This window comes from Trichosurus vulpecula, chromosome 7 (assembly GCF_011100635.1).
Source record: "Trichosurus vulpecula isolate mTriVul1 chromosome 7, mTriVul1.pri, whole genome shotgun sequence".
Taxonomy (NCBI): Eukaryota; Metazoa; Chordata; class Mammalia; order Diprotodontia; family Phalangeridae; genus Trichosurus; species Trichosurus vulpecula.
In genome coordinates, this window is record NC_050579.1 from 182,934,409 (window position 1) to 182,960,461 (window position 26,053).

General features: G+C 40.1%; 1 protein-coding gene across 1 annotated transcript in view; it reads left to right on the plus strand.

Annotated features, from left to right (window-relative positions):
- The window catches only part of BACH2 (BTB domain and CNC homolog 2), a 402,740-nt gene that overhangs the window by 218,257 nt on the left and 158,430 nt on the right, over window positions 1-26,053 (plus strand). The window contains exon 3 of the mRNA XM_036768691.1: window positions 14,211-14,357. The gene's annotated coding sequence lies outside the window, so the exon portion shown is untranslated. The remainder of the gene's footprint in view (window positions 1-14,210; window positions 14,358-26,053) is intronic.

The following is a 26,053-nucleotide window of genomic DNA, read 5'->3' on the forward strand; positions in this document are numbered from 1 at the left end:
TAAAACACCATTAAAATAGGATGGCTTTAATTTTTTTAAACGAAGAAATTGACATCCAAATTGTCACAGTACCAAAGTAACCTGTTAATTTGATTTTTTAAAATAATTTTTAAAAATTATATAATAAGGGTAAAGGAGCTGAACATTCTCCCTAGCCCCAATTGGCAACCAACCCCAGGAAGAACGGTCTACTCTGCCGTCTGTAAGGAGTTGTAACAACAATGTTGCTAGAAGCTGTTTTGGGGGTGTAAGACTAATAACACCTGCGCACAGAAGGGTTGCCAGCACAGGCTCTTTGATCTGCTTTTCTAAGGAAAGCAACTTTAAGGGGTTAAAAATATCACTTTAATCAAATATATATATATATATATACATATATACATACATACACACACACACACACACACACACACACACACACACACACACACACACACAAAATTGAATTAGTTAAGGGGGAAAAGCCAGGCACCCTGAACTTCAGAGAGAACACAAACAGAAGTTACAAACATGCATTATATAAACAGAGCAAATAACACAAACCAGTCTATCCATAGCAACACATAGTTACCAGAGAAGCACTAACATCGGGGTTTTTTCAAAGCCAGAGGGGCTCTGTAACAACAGCTATCGAGAATCTTGGCTGGTCAAATCACACAACACTCTTCCAGTGAGTGAGAGCCCCAAACAAAATGCTAAACTCTGAGTTTATATACCCTTTTTAGGGCCTGAAGCCTTCATACCTAATCAGGAAAAGGCTATGGGCCTGGGGCTTCACATCTAGTTAGCAAAAGGGTGTGGGCCTGAGGCTTTGCATCTAGCAAGACTTAATCAAAGGCACTTGATTACTTTAGCATTCTAAAAGGGAAAACAGTAAAAAATAAAAAGTCCTACCTTAATTACCATTCCTGGAGTTAATAGAGTTTCTGGTCTTTAGGAACTGAAGGACCAATCACATGTGATAAGAATGATGGCTTAAATGACACATCATATATAAAGCACCTTGCAAACCTTGAAACACTATATAAATGCTATTATCATTATTACTATCATTGTAATTATACCTTAGAAACGCCTAGGTGGCACAGTAGATAAGAGCACTGAGCTTGGAGTTAGGAAGACCTGAGTTCAAATCCTGTATCAGACATTAATTGTGTGGCCCTGGGCAAGTCATTTAACTTCACTTAGTTTCCTTAACTGTAAAGTGGGGATAATAATGGCACTTACTTCCCAGAGTTGTGAGGATCAAATGAGATAATATTTGTAAAGTGCAATACAGTCTGTGACACAGAGTAAGCACTTAGTAAGTCCTTCCATTCTAACTTCCCTCCCTCCCTTCCTTCTTTCCTCCCTCTCTCCCTCCCTTCCTTCCCTCCCTCCCTTCCTTCCTTCATCCTTCACTCCCTCCCTTCCTCCCTCCCTTCTTTGTTCTCTCCCTCCCCCCCTTCCTTCCTCCCTCCATCCTTTCCTTCTTTCCTTCCCCCCTCCCTCCTTCCCTCCCTTCCTTCCTTCCTCATACATGTTTCTGCTTGTCTTATAGTCTATGTGAGTGGTATATCTCAAGCTACTGGGTTTCTTATCGGGGCATCAGTGGAAACCGCTATAATGGCTGAGCTTGTAATTGGTTGGTACATCTTTGAGTCACTATTGCTAATAGAATGCCTTGTTGTCATCTTCATTGTAGCTGTAGGTGAGTCAGGCACTGGCCCCAGAAACTAGTCTCTCCCCTTGGCAATTGACTCCTCCCACCCCCACTCTGTTTTCTTTGTTTGGTGGAAAGGTTAGGGCACAGGTCATTTTTTCCAAAAAGTAATGAGTAGGTTTTCAGTGTTTCTTAATTTGGATCATGTTCTAAAATTGATGACCAGTGGCCTTGGATATGAACTATTTCAGAAGGAAATAAAATAGAATATAGAAGAATTAACCAACAAGACTTTATTAAAGTGCCTACCATGTACCAGGCAGTGTAGATAGAAAGGCAAAAATTAAGTAGCCCCTGCCTTCAAGGAGCTTGTATTCTATCAGGGAGGGAATGTGCACAAGTGTTCACACACACACATGTATGCACACATGGCTCATTACAGTACTCTATGAATAAGGTGGTAACTTTGGTATTTGTCTAGTCTAACGTTAAGAGGTAGCACAGTATAGTAGATAAAGCAATGTATACTCTGGAGTCAGAAGCCCTGTGTTTGAATCTTGGCTGTGCTACTTATTCCCTTATGACTTGGGGCAGATTACTTAGCCTCTCCTGACCTCAATTACTACTTCTATATATGAGGGAGGTGAATTAAATCTTTTAAAGCCTCCTTAATCAGTAATTCCTATGAGAATATAGCATCCCCTCTGGAATCACTCTCCCAACACCTACTGCTGATTTAATCCCCATGGGGCAGTGTCTTCTCCTCTCTTGCTTCTAGGATTAACCTTGAGAGGTTGGGTTGTCACTCACAAGCCCTCATCTAATATATTCCCTATTGATTAGCAGCTAGCCATACTTAAGTAGCTTTTAGAAATGGGCATTTACTTGTTGGTAACAGTTAGTACAAAAACATCCTCCCAAAAATCTGTGACACATTCTTCCCTTGTACATGCAAGGTCTCTGGGACCTGTGGGCTCTAGTTTAGAGGGCATGTTTCAAAAGAGTAATTTTAGCTTCTCGAATTGGAAGCCTTTTCCTCCCTTCATGGAGTCCTCATGAAACTCCCTGAGGTGTGTGTAGCTATTTTCTGGACTCTCCAAGTGCCAGTACTCTTGAAGTGTCCTGAAACTTTCTTTGCTCACTGTGTCTAGTTTGTCCTCAGCTCTTACTACAGACACTATTATTAGCCACTGCTCTTCTAAGGATACTCCTACCTGCTCTGAAATGGGTCCCAATCTTCACACCCTTTGAAATTCACAAGGTTGTCATCTGATCAAGGGAAGGAGACAGGAATTCTCTTCTTACCCTTTATCCCCAGGCTATTCCTTCTTGAGAACTTGGCAGGGAACCACTGAACCCTAACTGACTTGCTTGGTTTTCCCAGTCCTGAAAATACATGACTGATTTTCTTCAGCCAACCAAAAGACATTTCCTATATGGTATCATCTTCTTTCATTCAATTTGTACCTAATTTACACCTCTGGTTGATTGATTCAATAGAGATGTCCAGGCTTTCTTCACACCCAGTGTTATGTCCATGGTTGATTGACTCTGTAATTCAATCAAAGAGGCAATCTCACAGGTATCAGAGTGTAGAGCATATTGTCAGTTATATTAATTAGACTTGAGAGGTATGGGACACCCTGCCCCTTATAATCCTATGAATTCTCATTTTATAAATGTGGAAAGTAGAGCTCAAGAGGTGAGGTGACTTCCTTCATTTTCCCACAGCTTATTAGTGACTGGGCTGAAACTGAACCCTGCGTCTCATTTTTAGTGCCCTTTCCACTATAAGCATTACAAAATAGAGGTGTATGTTCTATTTTATTTCTTTATATATATATAAAGATATATACACACACACACACACACACACACACACACACACACACACACACACACACACACACATATATATGTATGTATGTTCGATTCAATTCACCAAATGTTTATTAAGTGCCTACCATGGACCAGGCACAGCAGTGCCAAGCACTGAGAATACAAAAAGAAACAAAAGATGTCTCTGCTCTCAAGGAATTGACAATCTAATACACATTCATAATATATTTACACACACACACACACACACACACACACAGATATTTCATAGGATCGTGGAGCTAAAGGCAGCTAGATGGCACTGGAATCACTAAGAGTATTTATTTGTTGTTGTTCAGTCCTGTCCAACTCTTCATGACCCCTTTTGGCGTTTTCCTGGCAAAGGTACTGGAGTTTGCCATTTCCTTCTCCAGCTCATTTTACAGAAGAGAAACTGAGGCAGAGTAAAGCGACTTGCCCAGGGTCACACAGCTAGTAGGTGTCTGAGGTGAGATTTGAACTCAGGAAGAGGAGCCTTTCTGAATCCAGGCCTGGAAGTGGCCTTATTTATTCAATGTGTGTGTGACCCTGGGTATGTCTCTTAACTTCCGTTGCCTTCTGTTTCTTCAACTATAAAATGGAGATCATAACAATACCTACATCCCAGGGATCAAATGAGATATTTGTAAAGAACTTCTTAGCACAGTGCCCAGCACATTCTAGGCACTTAATAAAAATGCTTGTTGGCTCCCTTCCTTACTTCCTAGAGCTTGTTGGATCTTCAGGTCCATCTAGTCCAACCCCCTCTTTTCACAGATGAGGAAACTATGAATCCCAGAGAGGTTAACTAAGGTCACATGATAGTAAGTGGCAGAGGAACAATTTAGAACTCAAGTCTTTTTCCTCTATAGTAATTCTGCTTATGTATAATATACATACAGGAATTTAGTTGCAGTTATCAAAAGACTATTAAGCTGTGAGTTGCTTCTCTTCGAGCCCAACTTTGAATAAGATTGTTACTTGTGGTTAGAACTAGTGGCCTAAGACTGGTCAGGAGATAAAGCAGATCTCCCACCTTTCATCTTTATATGCTGTTCACATTAATTTGGCTGTTGTGTATAACATGCAGTCTGACCCCCTCTCCTCAAGGACCAGTCCATCTTTAGAAATGCTATACATACAAGCTATAGAAACAAATAAAAAAGGGCAAAAGGAAGCAGCCACAGATTTTCCTTTAAAACTAGGAGGCTCTTAGTGTCTTATTTGGGAAGAAAGAGAAGGGGGGGTATCTCTCTTACAGAGTATAGGACCAGTTTTGAAAAGCAGGTGTCCCATATCTTGCATCTGCTCATCATATATATCTTCCCCCATTTTAGATACAGACTAAGTTAGGATAGTGTCATCTCCTGCTATAATTCAGATCAAATGAACAGGACTTTTAAACTTAATCTCAAGTTTCTATCCAAGTTAGGCTAATGTTCAATGCCCCACAACCTCTCTGCTAGGTTATCCAGGGCTTCTCCATAGTGGAGTGATAAGAGTTCTTAGATCAAAAAAGTCATCCCTTGGTGGCCATGAAGGAGTAGTGATGTACATCAGTGGAAGGACTATTCACACCATTAAAGTCACCTGTCTTTTGAAGTAAAGCAAAAAAGGGAAAAGTAAGGATCTATAACCTGAGTTCTCATGCCAGGGTTGTTGTGGCCTACTTTTATGACCTTGTTCAAGTTACAGGTAGAAAGATAGAGCTGAAAAGAACCCTGTATTTGACCATGAGGAAACCAAGGCCTAGAAAATGGGGCAATATGCTTGAGGTGTCAGTGTCTTAGAGAGAATGGTACTCTGCAGGACACAAAGGCAAGGATAAGACTGTGCACTTTGTGGAGAAGACCAGACGTGGAGATGGGACACTGAGTCTGAGTCACTCTGCTGGCACAAACTAGCTGTACAACCATGTGTAACCCACTTCACCTCTCTGTTTAGTGAGCCTCACTTTCCTCATCTGTAAAATGAGCTGAAGAAGGAACTGGCAAAACACTCCAGTATCTTTGCCAAGAAAACCCCGAATGGGGTCACAGGGAGTTAGCCACAACTGAAACAAATGAACAACAAAATCTCTGAGGCTCAATGATACCTAACAGGTCAGCCAATCCAACTTGTGCTGGAACAGGCATCTTCTCAGTCCCAGGAAGTCCAGTCCTCATCCCGGAGCAGGGTGGGGGGTGGGGGGTGGGGCAGGCGGGGCAAGTACCTGGCAAACAAGTATTGGGATGGACTTAGCAAATTGCTCCTTGAAGGCAAGGATCCAGGTCTATGAATCCCCAATTCAGTGTATATTGTACATGTTGCCTCTCTAGTCATTGAATATCTCTGTTTGAGTTTTCTCATCTGTCCTACCTATCTCACAGGGTTGTTATGAGTCAGAGACGAGAAGATGTGAACACAGAGTATAAATGTAATCGTCTTATTGCTGTGGATGGTTTATACTTTTTAGCAGAAGTGATATTTTTCTTCTTTGGTATTTAGTGACTTTGAAGGGAAGGAGTTTTTCTCGAGTGACACATTTTTTATTTTGGTAGCATGCCTCGTTCACAGATTGTAGTTCAGCAGTGAAGCTGAGTGGGTTTATTCCAAGCATATTTTTTTTAGATGAGAGAATCCAGGATTGTAGTTGGTCTTACAAATGCTGGTTGAGCAGTTTGGGTATCCGAAGGGTATCTGGTGTGGGTTTTTTTTTCCATTTTTGGAAATTGATTAGATCCTTCTGAAGAGTCAAAGAAATAATTTTCTCAGGGAGCGAGAGAAAGAGCATCTCCTCTAGTATTGTCATGTTTCTTGCCCGCTATGTATCATCATAATAACATTTATATGAATTTACAATATAGAGCATCTCTGTATGCATCTTCCCGTTTGAGTCTTACATGAGGCCTTCTAGAAAAGTACTACACATAATATCATCCTCATTTCAAAGAGAGGGAAGGTAAGGAAGGTTTATGAAAGATAGGCAATTTCTCCTAGTCATGTGTCAAAAGCATGACTTGAACACAAGTCCCCCTAACTGCAATCTAGTCCTCCACCTAAGCTGCTTCATGAGCCCCTATAAAACCTGAAATCTATTGCTGTCATCATCATATCATTATTATCAATTTCATTCATAATGTGCATCACAATCAAACAAAAACATAAGACTAGGAGAGGAATTTGGTAGCAAATTACAGGAAGATGCTCCATCAATTCCCCAGAAATGCCCTAAATTAAAGGGAACGGTCCAACTCCTTGATGCATTTTTGACTTTGGCTTCGAGGCTTTTAAGGCTTTTAAACCTTTTGGTTGTAAATAGCTCTTCCCTCAAAGTGTAATTGTTAGAGAAAGTTTATTTTATTCATTTCCTTTTTTCTTAAACCCTCTTCCTTCTTTGTCTCTTCAGAAATTAAACCACATGGGTCATGTAGCGTGAGAAAGATATGAGAGAGACAGAAATAGAGACAGAGGAGTGGAGAGAGACAGACAGAGGAGAGCACCAAGTGCATTTGTGCTACTACTAGGAAATTTCCCGGCTGTTATTCTAGGTCATAAAAATCCTGATGCCCCATTTTCCATCCAATGATCTAGATCTATAGAAATAAAAAAAATAACAAGAGTATGATAACTTGGGTAGAAATTTAACATCTGGGCCAAGATCCATACTTTCTTGGTGATGGTTATCAACTACCTCTTCCAAGGAGGGTTTGGTATTTAGAGAGTAAAAGAAGTCTGAGTTTTACACAGGTTTCAGGAGGCCGTGTCGGGGAAGCATGGTGACTTTGGACAACTCACTTCTCTTAGGTACCGTTAAATCAGAATTATGTTCGTCCCACTCCTTGTCTAGAAGGAGGGTATGAAGCAAGCATACATTAAGTGCTTACTATGTGCCAGGCGCTGTGCTAAGCTTGTTAAGGTTGTTGTTGCAAGGAACAAATAAAATTATGTGTGTTAAAGCACTTTGTAAGCAATAGAGCTCTATATCTGTGTATAAGTATATTTATGAGCTATTATTATTTCTGTCACATGTCCTTTTTAAAAAATCCCCTTAAACAGCAATAATTTCAGCTTTCATCCTTTTGTTCAAAGACAGGCAAAGACTTCCTTGTGTCAGCACATAGTCTTTTCAATTAGTTTTACCATAAACTAGAATGGCTTTAAAAAAATAGAATTATATTTGCTTCTCCTTGTAGACTCCCTGAATTATGGTGACAGAACAATGTAAAGACTGAGGCTGGGGACTTATAGCCAAACTCACAGTTATCATGGTAACCACGTATAAGACCAGAATAGATCATTGAAATTCACAGGCAATTCTCAAACCTCATTAAGGTGTGAAGGGAGCTGATGAGTCAATACCTCCAACATTCTCCCCACCAGACCTTTTACCAGAGCTGCTAACATGGAGCAAGGTTGTCTGATTAGATTTCTTATTCATTTTTCCCCCTTTTCTGCCTTTCTGCCGCATAGGCTAATGAGGAGGGAAATGACCAAGAAACAAGAGCATTTTTTTTAAAAAGGGAGGAAATAAAATGCTTGCAGGCCAGAAGCGGCCTATGAACAAGCAGAAGGTGATTGTATCATTTTTGATAATGATGTTGGATCTTTTCGGTCTTGCCAATCCCACCCCCTCCTCATCTCTCCCCTAGACTTGCGGTAGCCTCCTAATTGGTCTCCATGTTTCCCCGGTCAAATCTATCCTTCACGCAGATGCCGAAGTGATATCCTTAACGTGAGCTTCCCCCGTCCAAGATGCATCAGGGGGTCCACATTGTCACTAGAATAGAATAAAAAAACTCTTCTGTTCAGCATTAGGACCCTTAACATTTTCACTCTAGCTTTTCTTTGCAGGCTGATGACACGTTACTCCCCTCATACGTTCTTTACTTCAGGCAGACCTGCTTACTTGCTGTTCCTAATGTCCAACGTTCCATCTCCTTTCTCCATACTTTTGTATATGCTGTGCCCCATGCCTAAAATGATCTCAAACCCTATATTTGCTTAATCTGTGAAGAAGTATTCCTCTACACCATTTCCCAGGATAATGTAAACTCTGTGAAGGCAGGAATTGTCTTACTTTTGTGTTTGTATCCTCACTATCTGGCATATAATAAATGCTTAACAAATGCTTATTGATTAGATATTTGATTTGTATCTTCCTCAGCAGTTCTACAGATTTGTTGTTGAGTCATTTCAGTTGTGTGTCCACCTCTCCATGACCCCATTTGGAGTTTTTTTAACTAAGATACTAGAGTGGTTTGCCATTTCCTTCTCCAGCACATTTTACAGATGAAGAAACTGAGGCAAACAGGGTTAAGTGACTTGCCCAGGCTCACAGTTAGTGTCTGAGGTCACGTTTGAACCTGAGTCTTCCTGCCTCCAGATCCAGCCCTCTCTCCCCTGTATTACCTAGCTGTCCCATTCTACAAATAGTAGGTGCTTAAAATGTGTGAGGTTGAATAGAAGATCCCTGTCATGGCCATTTTTCTGCCCCCTTTTCCTTTCTGCTGTAAATAAAATTTGGTAAAGAAGTAGTGTCGGCCATATGCTCCCTCAGTGAGGTATTATCCATATTTGGCCCATTCTGACTCAGGAGGTGATTCAATCAGTATACATATTTTGTAAAGGGCACCATGACTTGATAGGAGATTTACATTCATCCTACTTCTCCTTGACCCGTCCTCAGTTGCTATGGATCTTGTCTGTGAAAGTCCTTCATATGTAATAAAACCTCAGTGATAAGAACTTCTCAAGTTTAGGATATTCTGCTGATTTGGGGAGGACCTAAACTGAAAACGCCTTAGCTGTATTTGTTGTTAAACAATTCAATGGCATAAACGAAACTTTGTGTGACCTTATGCTTTGTCTTGAGAACAGACTTGTAAAGTACTTTATAAATCATTATTTTATGTGCTGATATTTTAATTACCAGGTGAGCAAAAGCAGCCAGGACTGGGGCTGGTATGTTGATGAACTAAATACAAATAAGTCCATCTGTTTTTTAGAAGGACTTCCAGGGGGAAACAGTTAATAGGACTACTTAATAAGATACAATGACACGTATAATTTTGTATACAGGTAGGCCTTGACCAACTATGCCCATCATATGTATGTTGTGTACACACACGCACACACACGCACACACATACACACATCCTTTCTAAACAAAAGACTGCCAGAGAATAACTACACCAGCCAGATGGCTACAGGAACTCACCTTCCTCCCTCACCTCAGTTCATGGCATTTCCCCTTCTCATTCTGGGACAAAACACCCAGAATCGGCAGAATCAACCCTAGAGCTTCCTCTGGACAGTAGATGAATCTCGCTTGAGCTTTTTTAAATACCCAGAGATTCACCTGTATCACCTTTGTGTCTTTTGTCTTTCCCTAGGAATGCCAAGTGAAAAGGGGCAGGGGATAACTTTTTCAAGGTGGTTTGTTTAGTGGTTCTCTGTTTCTTATTGTTAACAAATTTGAAAAACCTTCGAAAACCCCAGGGGGCTTGTATGGTTGTTTCAGTTATAGGGGAAAAACTAGAAGACATTTTTTTTTAGTCTCTAGGGTTCCCAGAAGAGAAAGGTTGACTTAGGGGAATAGAGGACAGTAAAGAGGGAAGTAGGTGAGTTCAATAACAGTCACCAGCTAAAGGAAAGAAAGGTGCCGATCTGGGAGTCCTGCTAGGGCTAAGAAGCCCTGGCCCTCGCTTCTGAAGGCACCATCTCGACCCCCTGGAAAGCATGCAGCCCTTGCACCCGCTTCGCTGCAACCTCTGTGGATCACTTGCAGTGGAGAGAGACTTTTAACTGACATCCCAAGTCAGAACTCTGGGTGTATTTTTTTCCCAAGAAATATTCTTCACATGGCACTTAGGTTCTATAGTACTGTTAACACAATTCTGTGTTTTTCATCATTATTATCATTACTAATACTGCTATTGTTGATAATAATGATAACTCACATATGTTTATATGGAGTTTTATGGTTTACAACTCTGTAGCCCAGGTAGAAGCTAAGAGAGGATAAGATTTAGAGTTGGAAAGGACCTTAGAGCTCATGTAATCACCTTTATAACATTATTTCCTGAACTCCAGCCTACAGATTGGCAATAGTTAATAGCAACTCTTTTTTCTTACCAAATCTATAAAATGTACCCTAAATACATACCCCTATTTTCCAACCTCTATGCCTTTGTTCTTTCTTTTTCCTCAATGCCAAATGACTTTCCTCCAACATCTCTTCCTATTGAAATCCAAATGCCCTCTTTCTTGAAGCATGCTTTGGTCCCCTTTATGAGCAGTGATCCTTCCTCCTCTCTCTCATAACACTTTATTCATACCTCTCATGCAATTCTCCAATTTTATTTTGTATAATAGGTTACTTATGAGGTAACATCTCTCCCTCATTTCTCCCTGTTTTCCACATCTGTAAACTTTCCAAATGAGCCCATGAGAGTCACTGCCCTCATGATTTAAGGATAGAGTGGTCCAACGTAAAAAGTTTTAGACATTTGCAGTTCCACAGAAGGACCTGGAACTATCTCACTCATTGTTATATCCCTGTAGCACTTAGTTCCATCTCTAAAACATAGGAGTCCTTCAATATTTGTTGAATTTAATTAGAGCTTGTTTTTTAGCCCTCTATTGTCTTTTTTGAGGAGGAGTATAGTCTAGTGAATAGAGGGCTGACCTTGGAATCAGAAAGAGCCAAGTTCGAGTACAGACTGTGAACACAATCTGACCGTATGACCCTAGGCAAGTTTCTCAACCTTGCGCAGCTACAGTCAGCTCTCTAAGACTGCACATTGCAGAGCAGTTGCTGGTCTCCTTCAGTGAAGAGAGTTTCTTCACTGGGAATTCCCTATATCAATAAAATCACACGTTCAGTATGATAATCATCATTAGCCTGCCTTACTAGACAAAACTTTGGTGTTCATCTGCAAACTACTACAATATAAAGAATTTAACATAGAACAAGCCTAACCAGGCCTTTTCTTTCCTATCACATATATTACAGAAAAACATTCTTCTAGAATAAGCCTGAGGCTGGGCTCAAATTTTATCGATGAGGAAACAGAGGCCCAGAAAGATTTAAGTTATATATTCAAAATCACATAAATAGTAAGTGTCAGAGATAGGATTTGAACCCAGGTCCTCTGATTCCAAATCCATAACTCATTATTTTACTCAGTATTAGTTTATAAATGCTACAAGAGTATGTTATTTGAATTTTAATTATCTTGATTTCCATCACCATTAAGTAATTAAGTTGAGGAAGGAAAAAAGTCATGCCAACTTGCACTTGGCTCCATAAACTCCCAGTTTATGGACACCTGGAACTCTTCAAGATAGGGAAGCAGAGAACAAATTCAAGCAATCCCACTCTTTAAAGAAATTTAAGTTAAACTTGACAATATTAGAATAGAATGAAAAGGATGTAATTAAAAAATGAAAGGGTTGTAATTTTTAGTCTGTTATTTGTAGGTGACCTGTTTATAATTGGTTCTAAGGGTATTTTGTAGTGGTGCTCTTTAAAATGAGAACATTGACAGAAAAAAAAGTCACTTCTGAGATTTAAACCAGAATCAGAGAACAGACAATTCTTTGAGTTATGCCCTCTGACTTTTTTCTTGTTACAGCATCACATGCCTTTCTCACCAAGAGCTGCTCAGACTTGCTAAAAGTTAACACTTAAAGTCACAAAGGGTGGAACACCTTCACTAACGAGACATTGTATTTCTCTGATTCTTCTGCTAGCTTCTAGTGAGTACTTACTTGTATGATGGAAGCTTCTTTAGAAACTTCCCTCAGATTCTGTAATCTCGTTAAAAACTAGCCCCCAAATACTTAGAATCCATGTGATCATGAACAAGTCACTTCACCTTTCAGAGTCTGTTTCCTCATCCTATATAGATGCGGATAATAATAATTTCACAACCCACTGTATATACCTTACAGGGTTGTTGTTGAGAAACCATTAAGTGTCATATCAATTGTAACAACAATGTTACCTGCAGCTGCTGTGGGGGTGTAACACTAATAATACTAACACACAGGAGGGCTGCTAGCACAGGTTCTTTGATCTTCTTTTCTAATGAACACGACTTAAAAGAGGTCAACAATCTTACTTTAATCAAGCATGTGTGTGTATATATATACATATCTATATTATATCTCTTAAATATATAATTCACTTTGTTCAGGGGAGAAGTCAGCACTCTGAACTGCAGAGAAAGTACAAGCAGAAATTATATAAACAGAGAAACAAAGACCAACAGACAGAGCTTCTAACTGCCTGACCATAGCAATACATACATAGTTACCAGAGAGAGAAGCACCAACACCTGGGTTTTTCAAAAGCTCCTTCACAGCTACCCAGAGTCTCATCTGGCTATGTCACATTAACATTCTTCCCACGAGTTAGCCCCAAAGCAAAATGCTAACCTCAGAATATATATACACTTCTTCAGGGTCAGAGGACATCACAACCCTCGTGACCCAGCACATGTGACTCAGGCTTCCGTGTGATTCAGGCTCAAAGCAGATCACATAAACCTATTAATGGATGGGAAAGATCTTCCCATTAAGCAACTCCCATTAAGCAAAAATACATTTACAGTATATCAATAAATTAAGGATCTGTGATTGCCTCAGTGCAAAGGGGAACCCTTAGGAAATAAGCTTTTTTTGGTGCTTTCGGGAGTTGACAGAGCCTAAGAAAGGTTGTTAATATGCCCTCGTCACACAACTCATAAGTGGTTGTAACCAGAATGGCCTTTGTTTTCTTTGAATGACTCAGCTTACCTCATTGAGCTTCCCTGGACGCTGGGGCTTGCTCTTCCGGGGCAGGACCAGACAACTTCCTGTGTGATGAGTCATGGGGCTGGCTGAGGGGAGGTGTTAATGTCTATGCTAGGGGGAGGGGCCAAGTCAAGAACCAATCGGCCCTGGTCATTCGGGCGGAGCTTGATGATGTCAAAAACCCTATAAGAGGGGAGAGGACAGCTTGAAGAGCTCTCTTTCCTTTTCCGGTTTGAGCCAGCGACAGTTACATCGTCAGTTACAGCGACAGTTACATCGTCAGTTACAGTTGCAGCTTCAGTTACAGACACAGACACAGCTGAGGCAGGAGCTGCCAGTAGCAGAGCTGACCTACGGGAGGAAGCTGAACAAAGACTTCAGGCCAGTGGGTAATCTTATTACCATCGAGGGGGAAGCATGATTTTGCTTTACGCAATCATGCTTCTCTGTAGCCTCCTGGTTACTCTTGCAAGGCGTACTTATTGGGCCTGGAAGATTTTGATCAACATATCAAAATGGGGCTTCTGGTTCATGGGTTGGTTACTGTGGAGCCTAAATAAATGTTTTGATTCTTCTGCCTTCTACTTTGAGAGTTTCTTATATCCGGCGGTTCCGAACCTTTCAGACATGTTTATGATCCTCTTTGAGATTATAAACTCGGCCCTCCTGATACAGTGGTCTGAGGCAGCATTTGAACTAAGAGTGTCCTAACTCCAAGTCCAGCTTTCTATCACTATCCCACCACCCTGCCTCTATAAAGGACTGTATAAGTGTGAACTATTACTGTTGTTATTAAGAAAGGCTGTCGTTTGGTTGACTTTGAGCTGGTTAAAAGACCACACAAACAGAATGGGGGAAACAAGGAACTAATTTCACCTGAAAATGAGGTGGTTTCGTTCTGCTAATCAGTGATTTTTCCCTCCCCAATTAGGTGGAGATCCATTGATTCATCAGTGTGCACCACAAAGCTTTGGGGGTCCATGTCTGAATGGATTGCTGTAGCCTTCTCATTTCTCCGTTCATCCAGTTCCCTGCATCATAAGACTTTAAGCCAGCACAGGACCTAGAAAAATTACATGTAAGTTTTTTTCCAGTTTCTTTTTTGAAAACTAAATAAAAAATAGCATAAGAATGTTTCCTCTGGCAATGAGAAAAAATAATAAAAGCCCACAAAGCATTTTAACCAGTGTATCCTAAGAGCTTTAATTCAGGAGAGAGAGAGAAAAAGACTATGTAGTTAATAGTTCCTTTAACTCCAGTATGATTGGAAATATGGCTCACAAAAGGAGAAATCTCTTCTGTGTCTGCGCTTTGCATCCCTTTGAAGAGATTTGTAGCCATATCTGTGGCACAGCAGCCCACATCTCAACCCCAGTACCCTAAAAAAAATTATTTAACTCTGGAAGCACCTTCAAGATTTGATTGAAACAATGACAACCTGCATGTTTACTGAGTCCACTCCACAGTTGCTAATATTTTCCTTCATTACTTTCACATGGAAAATGCCACTTCATTCTATGCTGGCTGCAATAGACCGTTCTGTAGGTGTACTCAGTTTTAACTAAGCGCAAGAGAGAAAATCTTGATTTATCCTAAGTAGTCAATGCAGAGGTGCTTATTTGCTTTACAAAAGATTTATCATAGGATTGGTTCCTCTTTCCTATTGCATTTGAAATATGATTTTGTTTTATAGATCTTGGATGTACATAGAACTTTTTTCAGGAGCACATATGTCTTGGAAAGTGAGACACACCTGTATTTTTAATTCTAGCAGGAAGGTACAGCTCTTTGTGGGTTTTCAATTTTTTTACAGGGTTTTTTTTTTGGTGCTTTCAAGACTCATCTATTTTAAGGATGAAAATGGTATTATGTAAGTTTTGGAAGTAGACATTTGCTTTTTTGACCAGAGCAAATAAGAATCCATGCCAGGCTACTGAAAGTATAGAATGGGTCAGTTAAAATATTTTTTAAAAAAACCAACAGCGATGTATGTGTATTATCTGTGTACCCACACACACACCAAAACGTTTCTGGACTCTTTACAAGCTATAATAGTGAATGTTAAAGCCACCTGGGAAGGTTATCCTACTTCTCTAGCATAGGTAGGAGACAGATGGCACCTCTCTTGTTTCAAGGTTTTGGTGAAATACCAAGTTGTAGGAAGTACTTGACTCTGCGCTAGAAGACAGACAATGATCTTCTATCTTTGGTTCACTGAATTAAGTTGTGTATTAATATAGTATGACAAAAAGGTGTTACAGATAGAGAGCCAGCCAGGAAGACTAGGATTCAAATCTGGCCTTCACCTCATAGCGGCTGTGTCACTGTAGGCAAATTACTTAACTTCTCTAAGACAATAGCTGGAGAAAAGGTACTGACTGACCTGTGTTGGTAGAGGGAGTTTGTTCACCTGGGAATTCATTGTCCCTATCAACATGGTATAATAACATTAATTAGCAGAAGTTTGGGAAATGCCTAGTCATCCTTACCTAAAAAGTACACTGTGATCTTTATTATTAGAAGCAGCTGGTGGTTTAGTGGATAGAGCACTTGGCCTGGAGTCAAGAAGACCTAGTTGATATCTACTATGTGTTCCTGAGCAAGGCACTTAACCTCTGTCTGCCTCAGTTTCTTCAACTGTAAAATAAATATCGTAACAGTGCCTTCCTCACAGAGTTGTTGTGAGGATCACATGGGAATATTTGTAATGCTTTTAGCATAGTGCCTGCCACATAGTAGGCACCAAAATGCTTCCTCCCCTCTTTTCTCTTACCTTCTATTACTTGACTATGATCAGGCCTATCATTTTAAAGTCAAATAAATACGTGGAGATTCCTGGAGCTGTCATTCATAAATAAATAAATGAGTGAATGACTAGATCTCTTGTCCAAACATAACTTGCAAACATGTATTGAAAGCTTTGCATCCTATTGACCCCCATAAAGAGAAACATGTTCCTATAGGTAAACACTGAGTGACCACACATTACTCAGTTCACAAAGAGAAGAAATAGATTTTAATACTTACACTAAAACAGAGGTCATGGAATCAGAGAAACGAGACAAAATCTAATGGCTGATCCAGAGAATCAAAAGGCTTTGTTTTCAGGATATCAGTGCAGGTGCCGTCTTAGCCTTGAAATGCCTTGGTAGGATCATAGATCTTAGACCTGGAAGGGACCTTGGAGACCGTCTAGCCCAGCCACTTCATTTTACAGATGAGTCAGTCAATAAGCCTTTATTAGGTGCCTACTATGTGCCAGGTACCGTGCTGAGCAAACTGAGAACCATGGAGATTGAGTGATTTGCCCAAAGTTCTCCGGGGAGTAAGAAGCCTTAGAGATGGATCCAAGCTCTCCAGCTGCCCAGGACAAGTGACAAGCAATATCAGTCCGTTCTGTTTCTGCTGTCTGTAAGGAGGGAAAGGTATATGGTGACTCTGTGAGTGAGTCAGAACCTCAGACCCTCCAGGAAATATGGCAGAGAGCCTGGTTCTGTCGCTTTCTTGCTGAGCGTCCCTGGGTAAGAGTGTCTGAGTACCTCAGTGGAAAATTAAAATTACAGGATTGATGTTGTGTTGAATCTCCAAGCTCTTAGCCACAACCCGATGAAGCCCAGAATAAGTTAACTGCATTCTCTCCCCCAGACTTGATACTAATTGTAGATCCCTTGGTTTGGTCATGTCCAAGTCAGACTGAACATCCACAGGAGTGGATCCTTCTGTGCCAGCTTTGAGGCAAGTTTAATGAAACAGCAAAGGAAGACTTTGCAAGCCAAAGAGATACCAGTCTCTAGTCATTGTCCTGCCAAATACAGTTCATGCTTAAGGAAAATTTGATAGATAGTTCAGGGACATGAAGAGTAAACATGCATAGTGTACTTTTTCAGTACGCTGCCATAAGGGAAACAGGGGAAGAAATAAGCGGTTACATAGCACCTACTGTGTGCTAGGCGCTGTGCTATGGGCTTTAAAAAAAATTATCTCATGATTCATTTCATTAGTTCAATGAGCACTTCCCTATGGGTGCCACCTACTAAGGAGATAAAAAATTTAGATAAGATAAGGGACCCCATGATGTCTAGCCGTGTAAGGAGGTAAGACAGAAACAAGAATAATTGTAATGTACAAGGTTGTACATTTTACATAACAAATGGATTTGCACAGCAAAGTGCTGTATGAAGTCTGAGAGAGGGGAAGAATTATCATCAAGCAGGCGAATCAGGAAAGGCTTCCCAGAAGAGGTGACATTTGAGTAGGCCTTTGAAGGATGATTAGAAATTCACCAGGCAAGGAGAGAGAAGACATTCCAAACATGGAGAACAGAATGAACAAAAGAATGGAAGTGGGAGAATGAATGCAGGGCATGTTTGGGGGATAGAGAGTTGTCAAACTTGACTGTAGCATAGAGTACGTAGAAAGAACGAAAGTAGAAGGGAAGGAAGGAAGGAAAGAAAAATGGAAGAAAATACCAGAATATTAAGGGACTTGAATACCAGATAAAGGAGTTTGGACTTTTTTTGAGTTGTTTTTCAGTCATGTTCAACTCTCCATGACCCCATTTGGAGTTTTCTTGGCAAAGATACTGGAGTGGTTTGCCATTTCCTTCTCCAGCTCATTTTACAGATGAGGAAACTGAGGCAAACAGGGACTTGCCCAGAGTCACATAGCTAGTAAGTGTCTGAGGCCGGATTTGAATTTACAAAGATGAGTCTTCCTGACTCTAGCCCCAGTTGGGCCATCTAGCCGCAGCAAGGCAATAGGCAGCACTTGAGTTGAATGCTCAGCATTCGGCTTCATGCAAAGGTCATCAAGTTTTATCTAATGTAAAGGTTGAAGAAGGCAAGGGACTTTATTTGAACCACCTTTGATAAATACTTGAAATGGGAGGATGAGGGTTGAGGAGCCAGGAAGTACAGTCTTGGCACAGAGTCAGAAATACTATGACGTATTCTAGTAGTAAATTATATTAACTGCTATCACAGAAGGACAAGTGATGCAAGGCCACCTGGGGCTAAAAACAAACCATTCAGAATTCTGGGTACTGCAAACCTGCTTGGAGAGAAGTTTTCCATGCCCTCAACTCTGCTGGGGAAAGGTATTTGGGGCCAACCTAAAGGGACAAGGTTTTGTGTGCCAGTTAGTACTACTGTTACTACTAGTCCTCAGATGTGTCATCCTGCTGGAGTGTAAAAAGTGGAGCCTGACGTTCTGGAAGGCCAAGGGAGAAGACCTTTGGTGAAAGTCCAGAGCTTCCCCAGCATTAGGATTCTGACATCTGCAAGTCTGCCTTTCAAAGCATTCTCCCACAAACATGCCCCATGCACCTTCCCCCTGTGCCTAAACTGCCTACATACGTGGGCTACTTTTTTTTTTTTAAAGATAAACCTGATCAGGGCTGAGTGAATAAATTTTGGAATAAACAAACTGGCACACTGAAGGCATAGTTTACTTTGATTATAGGAAAGCATTTGACAGTGTCTCTCATTTGACTTCATTTCTGTAAGCAGCTAGGTGGCATGGTGAATAGAGCACTGGGCCAAAGACCTGAGTTCAAATCCAGCCTCAGACATTTACTTAGCTCTATGACCCTGGGCAAGTCATTTAACCTCTGTTTGCCTCAATTTCCTTAACTGTAAAATTTAGATAATATTAACACCTACTTCTTGGGGTTATTGTGAGGATCAACCGAAGTAATATTTGTAAAAGTGCTTAGCCACAGTGCCCGGCCCATAGTAGACGCTTAATAAATACATATTCCCTTCCCTCTTCCCTTGGTATTCTTGTGGAAGGAATGGAGAGATGTGAACTACATCATAGAACAACTAGGTGGATTTGGAACTGGTCAAGCATCCAGATTAAAAAAAAATGCCATTGATAGTTTGAGGTCAGCTTAGAAGGAAGTTTCCAATCATGTAGCTGAAGGATCTGTGCATAGCCATGTGCCAATAAACATTTTTATATGGGATTTGGATAGAGCCATAGATCACATCCTTATAGAATTTAACATGAAACCAAGAGGGACAGTTAATACACCAGATAGCAGAATCAGGATACAAAAATATCTCAACAGGCTAGTGCACTGGACTCAATCTAACAAAATGGAATTTAATCCTGATAAATGTAAAGTCTTATTCTTGGGTTTAAAAATCAACTTCACAAGTACAAGATACGGAATCTGTGGATAGATGGCATTTGGTTGAAAAACATATGGTGGTTTTAAGTGTACTGAAAGCTCATATTGAGTTAACATGATTAGGGGGCCAAATGAGCTAATGCAGTCACGGGCACATTGAGAGGCACGATGGCCAAGACTAGGGAGGGTATAGTTCAGGAAGACTATATCTGCCCGTTTGGGTTCAGGTCTGGACATCACATTTTAGAAGGGATATTGATGAGTTGGAGAGCTTCCAAAGGAAAACAGCCAACGTAATGGAAAAGCCTCAATTCCGTTCCACCTAAGGATCCATTGAAGGCGTGTTTAGCCTTGAGAAGAGAAGAATTAGCAGGGACATGACAACCTTTTTCAAATGTTTGAAGGGCTGTCATGTGGAAAAGGGGTTAGATATACTCTGCTTGATGCCAGAGGACATACCTTAGGAGCAGTTGGTGAAGCTTCAAAGAGACAGATTTATGTTTGCTGTTTTAAAAAACACAACCTTCCCAACAAGGAGCCCTCCAAAAGTTCAGTGGGCTGCTTCAGGAGATAATGGACTCCCCCTCAATGGAGGCCTTCAAGCAGAGGCTGGATGACAGCTTGTGAGGGATGCTGTAGAGAAGATTCTCTTTCAAGTTGGGCTTGGAATATCCAGCAAGATTGGACTATGTGATCTCAAAAGACCTTTCTAATTTTGAAAATCTCTGATTCAGAAACAAGTCAACAAGCATTTATTAAGCTCCTACTGCGTGCCAGGCCTGTGCTAAGCACAGGAGATACCAAAAAAAAAGGCAAGGAGCTCTAATGGTGTCTGATGAATCTAATGGTGAAGACAGTATGCAGACAACTATTTTTAGACAAAATATATACTAGATAAATTGGAGATAATTGATTTGGGGAAGGCACTAGCATTAAGGGAGATCAGGAGAAGCTTCTCACGGAAGATTGGATTTTAGCTGAAACTTGAAGGAAAACAAGGAATCCAGGAGGCAGTGATGAGGAAGGAGAGTATCCCAGGCATAGGTGAGAGTCAATGAAAATTCCTGGGGTCAGCAGATGGAGTGTCTTATCTTGAGGGAAAGCATCTTTAAGAGGCCAAGGTCACTGGACCTCAGAGTACATGGAAGGGAGTAAGGTGGGAGAAGACTGCAGAGGAAGGCTGAAGCTAAGAACATTTACTTGCCAGAGAATTTCATATTTGATCCTAAAGGTGATTGGCACTTATGGGAGTTTATTGAATAGGGGGATGGAGGGAAATGACATGGTCAGACCTACACTTTAGGAAGATCAATTTGACAACTGAGTAAAGGAAGTACTGAAATAGGAAGAGACTTGATGCAGAGACCTACACCCAGGAAAATTCAGAAAATCAGCACCTTAACTGGGGTACAGAGGAAGGTGGTGTGAGGATGAGAATGGAGTGATGGAGGAAAGCAGGCAGTATGGGGAAGAGGAGGGGGAGGGGGAAAGGGGGAATCACATAACTTTGGATTAGATTGGGGAGCATTGGAACAGCATGGACCCTTAAATGGAAGAATGCTTGGGGGCAGGAGTTTAGGGTCTCCTTTTTATAGGTCTTGGGGGAGATTAGAATCTTATCCATGCCACCTTTGGGGTTAGTTCATTAACATATCCAAATCATCTCGAAGTTGTGGATAAAACTTAAAGTTAATATATTCATATCATATCAGAGTTATCAGCACCATTTGGTATTCTGCCCATCTTCCTGCAGATGTCTGAAACTCATCTGAGATTTACATGTCACAGGACCAAAAGGCCCCAACAGGAAAGCCTTGATTCAGCAGATACTACCAGAATGTGATTTTTGGTTAATGTATTTTTAATTATGCTCCTTCGATCTTTGGGACAGTTTACACAGGACTTCTAAATTCCCCTTCTCAATCTTACTTCCTGCTATTGCTACTTTATACCAGCTACTTATAAACTTACTATACTGACTAGAAGGGTTGGTGGGGGGGGGAGGCGCAATCAAGGGTACCAGAAAGATACAAACACAATAACTAACCTACCTCAAGAATTCTCAAGTTGCCTGATTGACCACCCTCCTGGTTTCCAATTTGCTTTTGGAAGAAAGATGTTAAGCATAAAGGAAAAAGCTATCAACAATTTTGTTGCTTTTTTTTTAAAGGCCTATGAAAGAGAAACTTCCAGGGTATGTTTAGACTAATTACAATTAATATTCAGAATGATGACCTTTAAACCATCAAAAAACAGTTAAATATTTCCCCATATTATCCTAAGGCAGTGACTTATAATGATTTTAGAATCATTTTCAACAAAAAGGATTTTCCTAATACTCTTCAATCAGAAAGCATTCAGGTTCTCAGATATTCTAGTGAAATGAGATTTTGCTGTATTTAATGTTATATCCTAGAAATATTCTCAAAATGGCACTTTTTATATAGAAAGATATATAATTTATTTTTATGATCCTTGGGAAAATTTTACCACCATTCATGAAATCTTGGCTCTGCTCTGTGTCCTGAGGTACCTGGTACCTCGTGCCAGATGTTAAGTTTCAGATATTGCTTGTAGGTTTTGGAAAAGCTCCAAAAGGTATCTTATGTATTTGCGTTTCAAATTTAGCATGTAAAATAGTTGAATATAGGGTTGAGTCTCAATTATTTGCATTCCTGGAAAGGAACAGTGACATGGATTATCCAGAATAAATTGTTTGACTGTGGAATTCACCTGTGGGTATATTAATTGGATTGTTTTCATAATTATATTTTGGACACAAAATTAGTTTGCATTCCCTGAACACACAGTAATAGCCCAGGTGGCCTAGAACAAAGGTGTCACACACATGGCCCACAACACTCCTAAAAGCAGCTTAAATGAGATTAAAATGTAATTGGGAAATATTTGACAAAATAAATAAAAATGCATTTAAGCAGAGATAATATTCTATTTTAAAACTAAGTCAATGTTCAATTACAAGTTTAGAGCCCCCCTGTTTCCATCTGAGTCTGATACCACTGTTCTAGAAGAGTGCTGAGTAACAAAAGGAGAATGACTTGAAATAATGTGAATGTGGAAGAGTAGAAAGAAGCCTGGATTTGAAACTGGAGAACCTGGTTTGAATCCAGGCTCTGCCACGTAGCACTCAAGTGGCATCAAGTAAATTGTATGTCTCTGAGGCTCGTGCAAAATGAGAGGCTTAAATTAAGTGACCTCTAGGGTCCCTTCCATCTCTGAATCTTTTGATCTGTGATCATAGACCTAAAACCTGTGTATCAGATAATCTACCCTCAAATGGGTCATCAAAAGTCGACTGAATAATTGAAACAAATGAGCAGCGATGATACTCTTTCCTAAATGAGCGGCTTAGTTTGGGAAAGTTGCCAGGAGTGAATTGACATTCTGAGTCGGATTTCAAGGCGTATCTGAGCAGAATGAGAGGTTGGGTGGAGAGACTTCGTGCCCATCAGCTCAGGGATATTCTTTCCAGAGATTTGTGAGGCAGCAGGGTTCTCCCAATCCCAGCAGCACTGGTAGAAAGGTAGAAACTATTCCCTTCCAACGTGAATGTTGCCAATAGCCTTTGCTCTGGGCAACACAGTATCACACTATCTTAATGTATCACTCTAATTAGGAGTCCACATGGATATGTTGTAAAATTATCACCAATAATAAAGTCATAATCTATCCAAATCTCTACGTAATGTCTGTTGATTGATAATATCTCACAAGTCAGCTGCATTTTTAAAAGACACATAGATTTACTTATTTTGTTCCCTTCAATCAGTTAATAAGCATTTATTAAGTACCTACTATGTGCCAGGCCCTGTGCTAAGCACAGAAAATACAAAGGCAGAAAACAATGCCTGCTCTCAAGGAGCTCACAGTCTAATGGGAAGAGATAACATGTAAACAACTATGCACAAACAAGATACATACAAGATAAATTGGACATAATCAATAGAGGGAAGATACAAGCATTAAGGGGGATCCGAAAAAGCTTCTTGTAGAACGCAAGATTTTAGCTGGGACTTGAAGGAAGCCAGGAGGCCAAGATAAGGAAGAGAGCATTTTAGGCATAGTGAAAATACCTGGAGTCCAGAGATGGAATGTGTGGTGCGAGAAACAGTAAAGTCCAAGGAGAGAAGGGAGTTTATACAACAGATGTTACAAAGATAAAATCAACAGGCCTTTTGCAATAGATTCGATATGGGAGGCGAGAGTGAGGAAATCAGTATGACACTTAGGTTGCAAGCCTGAGTGACTGGGAAGATGGTCAGACATATTATACAAAAGTTATGTCTAAGTAAAATCTATTTTTTCTAGCCATTCTGTCCACTAGAAATCTCTATTAAGTCATACTTCCTCATTTCCCCCATATAATGTTACTGGTGTTTGCAGTGGTGACCTTCAAGCACTATAGCACCCTAAGAGGTCTACATCAAAGATATATTGAATTATGTTTTATATGATTTTGGGGTTAATATTTTTGTTGTAGAGTCCTGGATTTAGAGTCAGAGGACCCAATTCAAATCCAACTTTTCTATTTGCTACCTGTAACATTGAGCAAGTAGCTTTATCCCTATGGGCCTCAGTTTCTTTATCTATAAAATAACAGGATTGTACTAGAAAGCCTCTAGGTTCCCTTCCAGGTCTAAATATATGATCCCCTAATTCAGTTATCAGTGATCTTTATGTCACAGGGGTTTTCAACATTGGGTCCAAAGACCTCCCTACCAACAATTCTGTGGATAGATTTCTGGACATCTATGAACATGAGTGGTTTTTTTTAAATCACATCTTATTTTACATCTTTATTATTTATTAAAGTAAATCCACTGAAATATATAGCATTGTCTTCAATCATAAATTTTAGAAAATCTTCAGAATGGGTCCATAAGCTTCACCAGACCACCACATGGGTCCTTGACACCAAAAAAGGTGGCAAGCCACTGGTACAGGATGACAGAATTTTTGAGAAACCAGAATATCCTATTTCCCATCATACCAGTTAAGTCTGCAATAAAGAAAAGTATCGCCATATAAACAAAAGATTTTCAAGACATACTAGATGACTCGTTTTTTTTTTCAAGCAAGATAATGTTTCTAAAGTACTTAGGACAATGCCTGACACATAATAGGCTCATCATAAACGCTGTTCCCTCTCCCCATTACAACAGTTTCCAGAACATTAGGAGGGCCCCTCAGTCCTTTGAATATCATGACAAGATTAAACTGGGACCTATCCTTTTCAGCACTATGATATGGACAGCTTTTTTTCTCCTTATCTTTTTCTACTCTCCAAAGAAGTTTCTCTTCCATTTCCTTTTGTGTGCTTTTTTTTTCCTGTGTTTTTCTACTTGAGACTCCTAATACCCAAGGTTTTTGCTGTCCTGGAATGACTCATCTGCTTTTCATACAGAAGTATCTCTCTCCATCTCTCCTCTTTCCCTCTCTCCTCTCTCCTTCCCTTTCTCTCCCTCTCCTTCTATCTATCACCCATTAAGGAGATAAGGGAGGCTCTGTACTGCTAGGTCCTACTTTTTATTTTGAATTCAGTATTTGCCTAAAGCTTTTGTAAAAACAAATTGAGAAAGAGTATGTAGAAGAACCAACCAGACCTCCCCCCACACAGAAAAATATACGGCGATTCCCAAGGGAGACGTATCAAAAGGCTGCGTGCATGTTGTAGAATTATGATACCCGGAAACTTCTGCCAATGTTATCTATAATACTGAGTATGAAGCTGGTAAAAGATTCTTTGATGATATAGAATGCTGCCATTTGGAAGAATTTGCTGCTCTGTTTCCTACTGTATTTCATTGTCCACATAATAAAACAGATCAGTTTTCATTCTTCTACAAGTTAGTTAGGTGTATTGATTTAGTCAATTGTTAACTCTGCTAGTTCCAGTTGTTACATAGAAATGCTGTACTGCTTCTCTCCTGAGGACAAGATGCTAATGCAAATGGTGGCCCTTTTTACTTATCATCTTTAGTCCTCATGTGTCAGCTCAACTGGACTGAGTCATTACATTCAAATCAGTAGCAGAATGTGTCATTTGATCCCCAAGACTGTTCGTTGGGATGTTTATTACATTGTACCCAAATTTCCCATTACATTAACAACTAATACTTTTCATATAATTACAAGAAGATACTGAAAGATTGTTGGCTTTGTAGTTGGCATTGAAATTAACTTTCTCTAACCTAAACCAGTAAAAACTAAAACACTCCTTACCACATTAAAGTTTTGCTTTCGCTACTGTTTAAATCCCTCCCTCCCTTGTCATAGCATAGTCATTCTGACTCTGATTTGGGGGCGGTGTGGTTGTATCTCAGCCATGTATGACCCACTTTTTCATAATACTTAACAACCCATGTTTTTACAACACATACCAGAAGTTCTGACGATACTGGACTGTCACCCAAAAAGTTTTTTTTTCCTTGTTCATTTCATCAATGCCTCATAAGCCACAAGACACTGGAAGAAGCTAGTAGTCCTGTGAGGCTTTGTGTTAATTACCAGTGGATGATGAGACATTTCCTCTAGTTTGCGGATAATGAGCCAGCACAGGTAAAGATGAGATGTTGCCTTTTGTGTCTTAATTATTTTTGCGGAAATGACTTTTAAACATT